Consider the following 12078-nt stretch of genomic DNA (forward strand, 5'->3'; position numbering starts at 1 on the left):
TTTGACCCTTTTTATCTCCACCATGGTTCAAAGCTTAGACTTGAAGTTAACTCCTGAGGTCAGTATGGAAGTATATGGCAGGTTTCTCAATGTCATTTCTGTAGGGAGAAGCTGAACGTTACGTAGAGGGGAAGCGGCTAAGAGGAAGAACCGGACTGGCTTGTCCGCTGTGATAAAATTTGTAACGTTTCCAGAGGGCATGGGAAAAGAAATTATAATGGATGCAAATAAAAGAATTATTAAATGGAGTGTTTTCGTCAAACAGGTCGATGTGAAAACTCAGAGATCAGGGTCATGGGAGTTACCGTATTCACCTAAGGAGTCAACGGGCAGAAGAGGAGGGTTCTCCGTCACTGTACGCTTTGTACAGGGTGGGAAGTCTTGGATATTGTCTTAAAACAGTTCCAAATGTGGGAAATATGTTTGTTTCATACAAGTCTACATGAAATCTAATATCTAATACATGAGTTGAGTTTCACGTGGTTTTCTCATTTAGAAATAGATGAGGATCCATTTTGGGAAAAAAAAATATGAAGAGCAATATCACTTTCAATAGTCCTTGAGTTTGGCTGCATATGAAAAGCACAATATAAAGGAAGCTGGATGGTCTTGAATTTTTGCAGACAGGAGGAGCTATTGACCACAGTTCTTGAGTCCTGTAATTTTTTTATGTACAACTTTAAATTGACTTTTCTTTGGTAATATCAGGATGTTTGTACTACATTCATGGGACTCCCTCTGGTGTATAACTTAACAAATGATATTTCTTGCCTTATTCCTTACCAAAAAGCCTGTGCTGTCYTGTGCACAAGAGAAGCTGCTTTCCTGAGTATGCAGAAGATGTGCAACATGTATGTTTCTATTAAAAATGGGAGGAATGACACAGGGTCAGATCACTGTCATGGTGGGGCTRGGAACCAGGAAAATGTCAGGTGCTTCCCTGTATGACCTGTGTCCATTGGTGCAAAATGGCTCATTTCTACATAGGCTCTGAAGCCCCACCAGCAAAGGTGCTAAACATACCTAGCCCCTCTCCTTTAAACAGGACCTTTCTCTGAAGGACATAACAAAATTTTAGCCATGAAACACGGATTCTGATAGAGTAACAGGTTTTTTACATGCTGTCTGTTCCTCACAAAGTTCTTTCCTCTTCCATCTCACATTCAATCCCCTAGAAAAAGGGAGGAAAACACCATAAAAATCTCAATTCTGCTTTTCCCCAACAATGAACTCTCCATCATATGGGAAGAAAAGTGTTTTGCAGGTGAGAGTAGGAGAACACTCTAATCAAAGCCTTTGTTGTGGTAGGGCAAAGGTATGAGTGGATGCTTGGGCAGCCTGATTTTGACATTTCTTGCTAGCCAGGTGTCTTAATATGAAGCCATTTTTTTTTCCTCCTTCCTTCCTTCCTTCCTCCATTTCTCTGTTCCTCCTTTCCTRTTCTCCCTTCCTCCCTTCCTATTGTCCCTTCTAGTTCTCATTCTTTCTTTTTGTCTTCCTTTCTTTTTTCTTTTCCTTTTCTTTCTTTCTTTTCCTTCCTTCATTCCTTTTCTCCCTTTTCCCTTTCCTTTTCCATTTCCCTTTCTCTCCTTCCCTTTTTCTCTTCTTTTTTTTGAGGGTTGGTAGTAAGGGATTTCTTAGATACATTTAAGAAAATAAATACATCAAGGGATTCCTTTATTTGCTAAATAGCATTTCATTGTTTCAGTCTAGCCAATTTTTGTGCTCAATAAGGCAAAGATTTTGTAAAAAATGACTGGAAACAAAGTATGGACAGTAAAAGAACTCTTTTGCCATTCTGTCCTTCAATACAGCCTATTATGAAGCTATATTCTTCACATATTTTACAGAAAGAGGAGGAGATGCAGGGATTTTATGTGTACCCACGAATTAAAAGCTGAAGTCCATTTTCTTATGCTTACTCTTGCATTCATCTCTATATAAAATAACAGTTGAACAGCTTCTGGGTTGGAATTTTCCTTCAGTTCACCTGCTGGTGAATAATAACTGATATTATTTATGCCGTGTATTCTGGCAACAATATGTAAAAGGGTGACCTCCTTTTCCCTCCTTCCATATTATACACTGCAGATATGCAAAACAAAAGAGATTCTGCAAGAAGCAGTAGGATTACTTTGATGTTATCCATAAGGATTTGATAAGAGTTTGGTATTAAAATAAATTTAGTAATTTAGTAAATTCAGTAAGTTGAGCTGACTAAAAGCTAAATGTTTGGGTTCTGTCTTTGATCAAGGGTACTGCTAAAGAGTGATTCCTCCCTCTACCTTAGAAACACCATTTTACRATAGTCAGAGCTTCCTCTAGAGGTGCCCTGTCTCTTGTCACTGATCACAGGCTGTCTGAACCTCAGTGCCAAATTTGTGCGGTGGCTCAAGTGAGATGAATCTTAATCCTCTGTGTCTTTCCTGGTTTCAGTGCCTGAACTATAAATATCTTTCTTCCTGCATCAATAGTCCGTTGTGTGACAAAATTTACTGTGCACCTGCAAACATATTGCTCTGAACTCTTTCAACTTGAAACTAATCTGCTCCAATGAACTAAGCTACAACTTAAGGACTATGGTCTGAAAAGGGATTTTGGTACCTAATTTCTACAGAGAATGAAGTCTGATGCCAAGGCCTACACTCATGGCAAATTAAAAGTTGTGTTTCCTAAGAAGCAAATGTTCTCAATTTTAAAAAGCATAACAAATAGTTTTTATAATGCCCAAAACATAGTATTTCACTTTCCATTTTCTCAAAAGACCTATCCAATTTAGCTTAAAGCAGCTCAGTCCACCACTGGAAACATGCATTCCAAAAAGGTGATGCTTTAACATAGTTCTAAGTATCTGAAAATGAGTTTTGGAGATGAAAGCATTTGTGTAACTTCATCTGTGGAAACTGGCATGTGCTCTTGCAGAAAAATGAATGGTATAATATTTTATGCTGGACTTTCAATGGCTTTGTAGTCATTCCCACTTGTCTGATAYAAATGCAGCATAAATATCATACGCTCTACTTTTGGTTGTTAGAGATAACCGTGAAGGGAGAGCTCATTCATAATTTCACTTTATTTTAGTACTTCCTAAGTCTGAAGTCATTCCTAATTCATTAAAAGGAAAACATTTGCTTCAGATTTATGATCCCCATGCCCTTTCTCTTGTTCACGGGGGTATTTGCATTAAAATTACTCTGTCATTACTTGACTGACGTTTTTTAAACAAGGTAGTAATGTTCCAGGGAGCCTAGATGCTATGCATAAGAGCAAAATTTTCAGAAAAAACAGAATAGCTCTGTTAAAGAGAGGCAATGTTGTCTAGAGAGGATGAGTGCATATGGTCTCAGTGAAAGAGCTTTTAAATCCTGCTCTAAACTTGTATGACTAGATCACTTGGTGATGATCTTGGCCCTGTCTTTCCATTTCTAAAATATTGTTGGTTATTTTTGACCAGTCTACAGTGGTAGCACAGGTTCTACCAAAATAATGGCACTGGAAGTCTTTGCTATGAATTTTGATAGTACAGGTAAAATTTCCAAAGGTGCCTACATTCCATCTTTAACAGTGACTGAGGAGCATATGTCTCCTTAAATGATTTCTGACACACTTTTGAAAACAGAATTTGAGCTCCCAAATCATAAACTTTTGGAATTATAACTTAGTTCCTAGTACTTTTCATTGGGCTTCATTTCCTTGTGATAACTGATGGTCCATCTTCACTTGGGCTTGGCATGTAAGTTTGGTGGACCAGTGGCTAGCTGTTTTGTTACAGTGAGTAAGGCCTGGACCTTGGCTTGTTCTCTTACGGGTGGCTGCTATATGAAGAGTTACTACATAGTATTTGGAGTACTCGTGGGACTCCAACAGCTCTGATCGCTGACAGGGCTGTAACCAGGTTTGTAATGGTAGGCAGAAGGTTGCGAATGTTTCCTGCTATAATCACGTAACTTCATTTCACCACTTTTATAAAATAATACTCTCTTCTTTCACAGGGGTATTCGGAGGATTATTGGTTGGTATCTCTCTGTTCTTCACTTTGAAAATGTAAGGCACTATGTAAGTGTTATTACTGAAGGACTGACATCTGTGAAATACAGTGTGTATTTTGAATTCTAAATTTAAACCAAGGAAAATCAAGTAAGCAAGAACTGACCATGTGTTAAAAACACTTGAAGCCCTCTTTCTTGTAACTGTTTATCTACATTTTAAAACCTAAGTTTATATTGTAGTAACAGCTGTGTTTAAAGGGGACATGACAGAGCAGACTAATTTGTAAAGCTAAACTTGATTTTGAAGAAAAAAAAAAGCTAATGTTTGAAAAAACACTTCAAAAGAAGACAAAAATGATTAAAATAGACATAACCATTTGTTTAAACTATGACTTTCTCAAGAAAAACCAGTCTAATGTAAACTGGCCTATGCATAGCCCAAGCAGCTGTTCTGTGTAGCTGTTACACAAACCCTTTGTTTCAGGGAGCGAAAAAAATGACGGCAAAGCAGGTCGTTCTCAATGAAGGAACCAAACGAAGGACTCGATTAACAATGAAATGTGCATATACAGGTGAGATTTGCCCCAGTCCATTAGAAGAAGGCATGTCAACTTTTTTTGACTTACTTGCCCTCAACTGACTTTTAGCCATGTGTATTGTAAATGTTCAGTATATTTATTTTTGTCCACACTTGCAGCAAACTCAGAGCCAGCACTGGCTGAGTGTAAATGAAATGACTCTATTCCCTACTGTAGACAGAGATTTTCTTAGGGGTTTTTTAGAATTCCTTACTAGGGTGCTGAAATGCTCCTGAGATAAATCAGATCTATCTACTTCATGTGGACAGCTAGGAGAGATTTTCTGTCTCTGATCAAGACAATGGAAAATATATATACATATATACATATGCACATACTTACACACACACACACACGTATATACATGCATATATATGAAATCACCTATATCATTGTTATGCTATTTATGAGAAAAAATGCTTTATCAAGATGAAGTTTTTGCCACATGCCCTAACATTAGTCATGTTTAAACCTACTTAAACCTATCTCTGAAAGTTCATTTGAATCCCCTTTCATAAACAAAAAGTATTTTGTTTCCCTGAGTCAAGTGAGGCTTTCTAAGCTGTGCTGTTTCAGTAGAGCACAGCTGAATTGGGTGAATCAAGGTTGGTGATGTGACAGTGGTGATATGACTCAAGTCGGTCTTAAGTCAGTCTTTCAGCCTTGCTGAAAACAAAGGCTGGAAGCAGAGAGTGAAACAGAAAATGAGGACCCATGCTAATCCGTTCCATTACAGGGAACAGATGTATTTGCATCTGGATTCAGACTGTTATAATAAGTATAGTAACTCAGCCTGGACAGGATGGACACACACATCAAAGTATCCGGATTCTTATTTACCCAAGGGGACTGTTCAAGGTTTTGGTCCTGCTCGTGAGTTTTTGTCAGTTCCCATTTAAGAAGAACTGAGATCTCATAACTGAGGTTCCCTTGCAGTAAGACTGGTAGCCAGCATTTATTCTGGAGAGCAGCTGGCTGCCCCTGTGAATTTCTCTGACTTTTAGGATCTTCTATCAATGCCAAAAGAGAGGGAGGTGCAATCGCAATGCAGCTCTCCATCATAGTCCTGTTCAGGGAGCTTGTGGGAAGGAAGGTTGCATCCTTCAAGTCAGCGGAGCTTTTCCCCTAAAGGATATTGCCAAACAAATGTCATTTTTTAAAGTAGCTATCTGTAAATACCCTCTCCCAAGATCCTATTGAAAGTATGAATCTTTTCCTTGAAGAAAAATTTCTTCAGAAGACCTGTAGGCTCAAGGAAAGGGACTCAGATGCAGGTAGGCTGCCCACTGAATCTATTAATTTATCTTTGTACAAGATATAACTCAAGAATATCCCACTTGGGAGAAAACAGCAAACTTCTTGAATATACCATCCCCTTTTCCAGGAGGAATCTGGGGGAATCCTTCTGTGAACAGGGAGGCAGTGATACTTCGCTGCCCCTCCAGGCTTCATCCTCATCTCTGAAGATGGCTGAAGGTCAGCTTTTGCCACTTCATAACCTTCCTGGCTCTTATTTAGCAGATCTAGCAATCACTGACATCTAAAAGGTGATCTCATTGCCAGCTTGACCTATCTGATCTCAGTAGGAGCTAGGTTATTGTCTTGGTAGAGAGGTTTTCAGATGTTGACAATGCAAGTATAAAGAGAATGAGGAGCAAGTTCTCATGAGTGGCTGGATGTAAAGTTAGCTTTGGCCACAGACAGCTGGCATGGCTATGCTTCAGTGTTAGTGCTCAAGAGTATTTGCACCTGAATGACAGGCTATTTCCTTCTGGAGGCCTTCTGTTATTTAGGCTTTTGCTACCATCCATTGGAGCTTTACACCCAAGGAGGTAAAAAGGCAGTAAAAGGAAAGTACTTGTGTCCTGTGTTTGAAATGGAGCTGGTAGCTTGGTAAAGAAGCAAGCTCATCTAGAAATTGTGCGCTGCATGGAAGCATTCTGCTGCTGCGACTAGTGTCCATGCATGCTCATTTCCTGAGGTTTTTAGTGACACAGAAGTCAGCACTAAAATATCAGCACTTGCCTCAGACCTTTTCCCTCAGAGCTGGCAGCTCCTCATCTTCCCAGCATGTTGAGAGGTTCCTCTCCCACAAGAGAAGTCTCCCATTTCTTTTCTATCAAGGGAGTCAGCTGCAGCATAAGCAGTCACCGGATTTCCACAAGGGCTGTTTTTACCTTTCATTATGAACTGCATTTGCTGAATGAAAAAATGGGACTTGTAGTTTGGGCCACCGGGTAACAAAGCTGTTAAGTGCTTCCGTAGGCACAAATATGTGCAAAGGTCTGATCCTGCAGTACCCTACACCCACTTTCTGGAGTGTAATCAGCCACAAGATGAGAAGTGCAGTGGTAGCTAGAAAGAAGGCAAAAACATGACTGGCTGGCTGCTCCATTTTCCCATCTATGGTAACACATCACAATTAAAAGGCACATTACACACTGAGGAGCCTGTTTTTCATGTACCCTGGAGCCCCTACAGYATTTCGAATGCGTTGGAAAATGGCAGCTGGAATAGATTTGCACTGTCAAAATAGCACAGAAGAGCACAGTGTAAGTATAAAGCTTATATTTGTAGGCAGGTRCTATTTTTTCATGACATGTTTCCACAGAACTTAACACAATGAACTGTACTTCTTGGAGTATCTAGGAAGTCCCATGGTGTAAATAATGCTAACAGTATATGACCATGCGGAAATGAGGAACATTTTCCCCATCCAGAGAGTCTGTTGTATCTCAGTGTAATCTGCTTCTGAGGGAGATTGTGGCTATTTTTAAGACAAAATGGTATTTTTCTTGGTCTTGTGTTCCAGTTAAAGACACTGTAATGGAAAGGTGATAGATTATAAACTCAGTTAATGGACATCCCATTGCAAAGTTTCCAGCAAGTTCAGTCTTTGTATAGAATTCCAAAGGAAATGTTTTCCAAATGCCAGTTGTATATATTTGTTGCCGGATCAAGGAGAAAACTGTATTTTGTTGTTAACTAATTCTCTGTATTCTTACTTTCTCATGGAATAAAAATGGCAATTTTAATTATATATTTAATTTTAGATATGTAATATTTTATAAAGCTGAACATGCTTGGAGAGTACCCATAGCAGCCCCTCATTTCAGTGGGATATTTGAGTGTGCAAGTGCTGAGAGACTACTCTTGTTAAAAGAATATATAACTGAATATGTAGCTCACTATAATTCACTAATTTCAACATGCTAGGGGCAGTTTCATCTACAGCGACAAAAATCTTTCAGATGTATGAACATATTTATTTTACTGCCTGAGTTTCTATATACAAAAGTCACATATTTTTCTTCAGGTTGGGTGGACATACATGAATACCTGGCTTGCATTGTTTATTTTCTACATTAATTTTTAAGAGAGARAAGAATCTTAGCATGAGAAGTGATCTCATTCAACTTTAGATCTGACCCCAAATAGGAAATAGAATACTTGGGGCCTGATACTTAATGCAGTGTGTCTCATTTTCCAGGTGCATACATCTGGTCTTTAATGGCCATTTTATTATGACTGCATCATTTCATCTTGGTCCTTTCACCACAAATATTTGATTGTAGTGCGATCTGACCGTGGGATCTCTAGCACTGAATATATAGAACWGTTTGGGTTTACAGTTTCTATCTTCAAGGCATCCTATACACTGTTGGGGATGACAATTTTTCATGGCAAAACATTGCTGACAAGATATTGTGCAATGGGATTTGTATGATCAAATATCCTGTGAGTAGTCCAGTGGTTAGGATAGGAAACAGAGAGTCAGGATAGCCTGGCTGTGTTCCCACCACACATACTGACTCACTGTGTGACCTTGGGGCAAATCGCTTAGGCTGGAATTTCCAAAGGGGCTGCTCTGCATYGCAGTTGACCCACTTTAATACAGGGACAGTGTTTATAAAGCTATTTGGATTCTCCAGCAGAAATTGCTTATTAAGGACTGATCATTGTGTTAATTACTGTATGAATACATGGTTTCTACCAAAGCATGYTTTTTGATGGGTGCAAGCAGATGAATGAATTATCTCTTTTGCCCCTTGAGAAACTGATTGTAGTTTATTTCTCTTCCATTAAGAGGATGAATTAAGAAGGTTTAGGGTATGGCCATTTTCTTTTTAAAGCAGTGGTTCTAAATGTAGTTTGCTTGTGGGGAGAGGTCCAAGCGGCAACCATCGTGATCCCTGGCAGCGGCAGCTTTTGGTGCAGTGGCAGGTCATCTCTATGGGCAAGAGGAGACATGGCTTCTTCCTCCCCCGTCACCACATTCAGTCTAGGATCCCACATTCTACTGCTCTTCCTCACTGCATCAAACCAAGACCAAGAATATCCCCAGCCCTTTGCATCCTCCACTCTCCTTGCTCCAGCACACGGGGGTGAGGAGACCCTCGTACCCTCTCTCTTCACCCAGTGGGACAYCTCGAGCTGCATCTTTCTCTCCCCTCCCACCTTGCGCTGCCTTCTTCCTCGCCCTGCTGCTGTGGCCTCTCAGGAGATGCGACGCTGGCATCAGCAGGGTTTTTGCAGCCAGCCCTAAAGCAATGAAGTGTTGCTGAGCTGCTGCTGGATGTCCGACAACCAGTGTGCGAATGCACTTAAGCCAGAACTTACAAATTATCTCCACCTACACTGCTGGAAGCTGTCTGCAGGCCTCACTTTAAAGTGGTTTACATATCACCAGTGTAGYACAATGTGAGGAGATCCTTGTTAAGCCATTGGGCTTGACTGGTAGYAGTGCTATAGAGCAGAATATTTTTCTCTAAAAAGAGAACAAAATGTCATAATGTAGGACCTTTTACAGCGCAAATTTCAATAAGTATTTGGTTTGGAAACAGTAAAAGAAAGAAAGGCAAATCTTCAGATCAAAGCCAAACCACGTGTTTTAAGATTAGTATTTAAAAAGAAGCACTGCTTGGGGGATGGGTGCCTTTCTGATATTGTTAATATTTCTGAATTTCTACTGAACAATGAGAAAATGTTCTCAATAATTGCCATTTTCTGACTGAAAACTGTGATTTTAATGAAACTTATTTAATTGGTCAGCTTCTTCCAGTTGGGAATGCCTGACGAGCTCACCTGCCTTTGCACTGGGTTTGGGTCTTGTTTAATGTGGTGAAATGAATGAAAATGAACAAAAACTACAGTGTCCCAAATCTTCTGTGAAAGCAGTACAGTTCCTCCAATTTACCCCAGCAATTAAGAGGCAAACAGAGAAGCCAGAAGTTTGCCTACCTCTGGCATCTCTTTAGATACCTAAGGTGTCTCTCCTCGTCTCTGGCTGTGATTGCGGAAAGGCCATGGGTCTCTCATAAAATCTCTGCCTAAGGTACCAGCCTTGTGCAGATGTGTACAGACCCTAGCAGGTGCAACATGCRCTAGACACCTATATTTACGTTCACAGTCCCTCAGTCCCCTGAGAGGGAGTTTGCTGGAGTCCTGCCTGGCCAGAGGAGCGATGGGGGTAGGTGTCGATGTCTGCTCAGCAGCGGTCGGCAAGTTGTGTGTGTTTGCATGCAGGATGTCCCTCAGCCTTKGTGAGAGGTGCAAAGGGAAAGGGAAGAAAATCATTGAGGTGAACAGCACAACGGAAACACGAATGWGGAAGCTCAGCTCTGCGCGGCATGCCCTTCGCATCAGGCCAGGCAGCAGGAGTGGAGAAGGGGCGGGGGGGTGGTAGGGTGGGGATTTGGCACTGAAATAGCTTTTAGCTCACATACAGTGAATTTCCTTTTATCACTAGTAGCCTGGGTCACAAAGACTCAGAGGAAACTATCCCATTCCAAATGTTTGATACTGAATATATTTGGCTGGCTGCTACTTCCAGATGTGAGTGAATTCAGTTCGTATATTTGTGTGATAATATAGTTTGGCCCCAATCTTTGCTCTCACGTACAAGCASAGAGCACAACTCAGACACCTCTCTGCTCTCCTAAATCCTGACCTGTGCTCTGCTAAACAGTCTTCTGGCACAAATTTGAGTAGTTTAGAGGCTGCTGCAACTTGTGCCAACTTTCAGCATTTCCAGTGGGCTGCTACAGCAGCTGCAACTGCAGATACCAGAATGCCTTCACACTCATCCTGTTTATCGCAACACATGCACCGTGAGATGGCAGCAAGCAACCTCCCTCTGCCTTCCAACACCACGGAGGCAACGCTTGCAGCAATTCTCCTGAGGCCAGCTAGATCTGTTTTAGCGCAAACTTACCCTAACAGAGCGGCACAAATTTGTCTTAGATTAAAGATTATCTGGCCTCATCTCAAAGGGTTTTTTTTCTTTTTTTTTTCTTTTTAATCTCTCCTTTATCTAGCTACGCTGCCCAGCAGCTTTACAAGGCGCGTGAACTCGTGACCAACAAGAAGTGGAAATTCGCTCGCACAGCCCATGTTGGTGTGCTGCCTGTATYGCACGCAGGCGAAGAGTTCCCTCCTTGAAGCTCGACTAGTACGAGGGAGGTGCCTGGGCAGATAAATTATTAGTGCTGCAGCTGTGAGGCAAAGAAGTTGAGAGAACAGTTGTGAGTACAAAGAAAGAAGGGGGAGACAGGGTGTACTCTCCAGATAAGATTAATCCAGAATTCTACAAATTCTACAAATCTCTTGATACAGTGAACTCCACTCCTCTGGCGAAGATTTGATTGAGAGGGAAGCATTGTTTCTGCTGGAAGATATATCAGGTTTGCCACCCTTACATCTGCTTGTTTGCAAAGCACTGTGGGCTTCTCCAGAAATCATTTTTGATGATTACAAGTTAAAAAAAAATCATCACAGGTTGTGAGTCTTTGGAAAGCAGCCTTAAGAGAGGGGAGAAAAAAAAGGCAACATAGGAATGGTGAAATTTTATTGCACTCAAGTCCTGCAAGCCTTTCAGTGTGTTTAGGGGGTTTGTTATGCTGTTGCCAACTTTTACAAGTGGTTTTCCCCTAAAAATTTATCTTATATTTTATAGGCTTTTCTATTCTACATAGTTGTTTAAAGCTCTTCTACTAAAAAACAAAGACTAGGTTATGGCTTTTTTTTAATAGCTTTATGCATTGGGAGTTGATGGAGAGATCCTCATGGAAAGGAGAGCTCTTCAACTCATGGAGGATGAGACCCTCATGGAGAGATCCTCAGCCGCCCAGCAGAGTAGGTTCTCTCCATATGCTATTTTTGTGCATGTGTTTGTATTTATTTTATATGTGTGTGTGTGTGTGTGTGTGTGCGTGTTTATACAGACAAAGTATAGGAAATTAAAATGTCACCAGTATGCCTTATTTGTGCACGTATAAACATATGTAGGATGAAAGATACCATCTCCCTTTCCTGATGTATATACTCCCACATGTTGAAACAGATATTTTCTCTCAGTTCATTCCTGCCTTGCTGCAGTCTTTCTTGAGCTCAATCTGAACCGAAGCAGGTAGGTACCAGAGGTCCAAAATTGTGACGGTGAACGAATTGCAAGTGAGGGTCTTAAACCGGATTCCACTAAAACGTCCCGCTATTACCACCGCCCCCCCCCC

At 40.7% G+C, this 12078-nt stretch overlaps 1 long non-coding RNA gene across 1 annotated transcript; it reads left to right on the top strand.

The window, feature by feature from the left end:
• The first annotated feature begins 10979 nt into the window (after positions 1 to 10979).
• Positions 10980 to 12044, top strand: LOC146584949 (uncharacterized). The gene is made up of 3 exons (XR_014898096.1): positions 10980 to 11091; positions 11183 to 11250; positions 11599 to 12044. It is a non-coding gene; the product is annotated as an uncharacterized LOC146584949 (long non-coding RNA).
• Positions 12045 to 12078: the final 34 nt, after the last annotated feature.

The sequence above is a fragment of the Rhea americana genome, unplaced genomic scaffold (assembly GCF_003343005.1).
Source record: "Rhea americana isolate MKP2758 unplaced genomic scaffold, rheAme1 scaffold_88, whole genome shotgun sequence".
NCBI lineage: Eukaryota > Metazoa > Chordata > Aves > Rheiformes > Rheidae > Rhea > Rhea americana.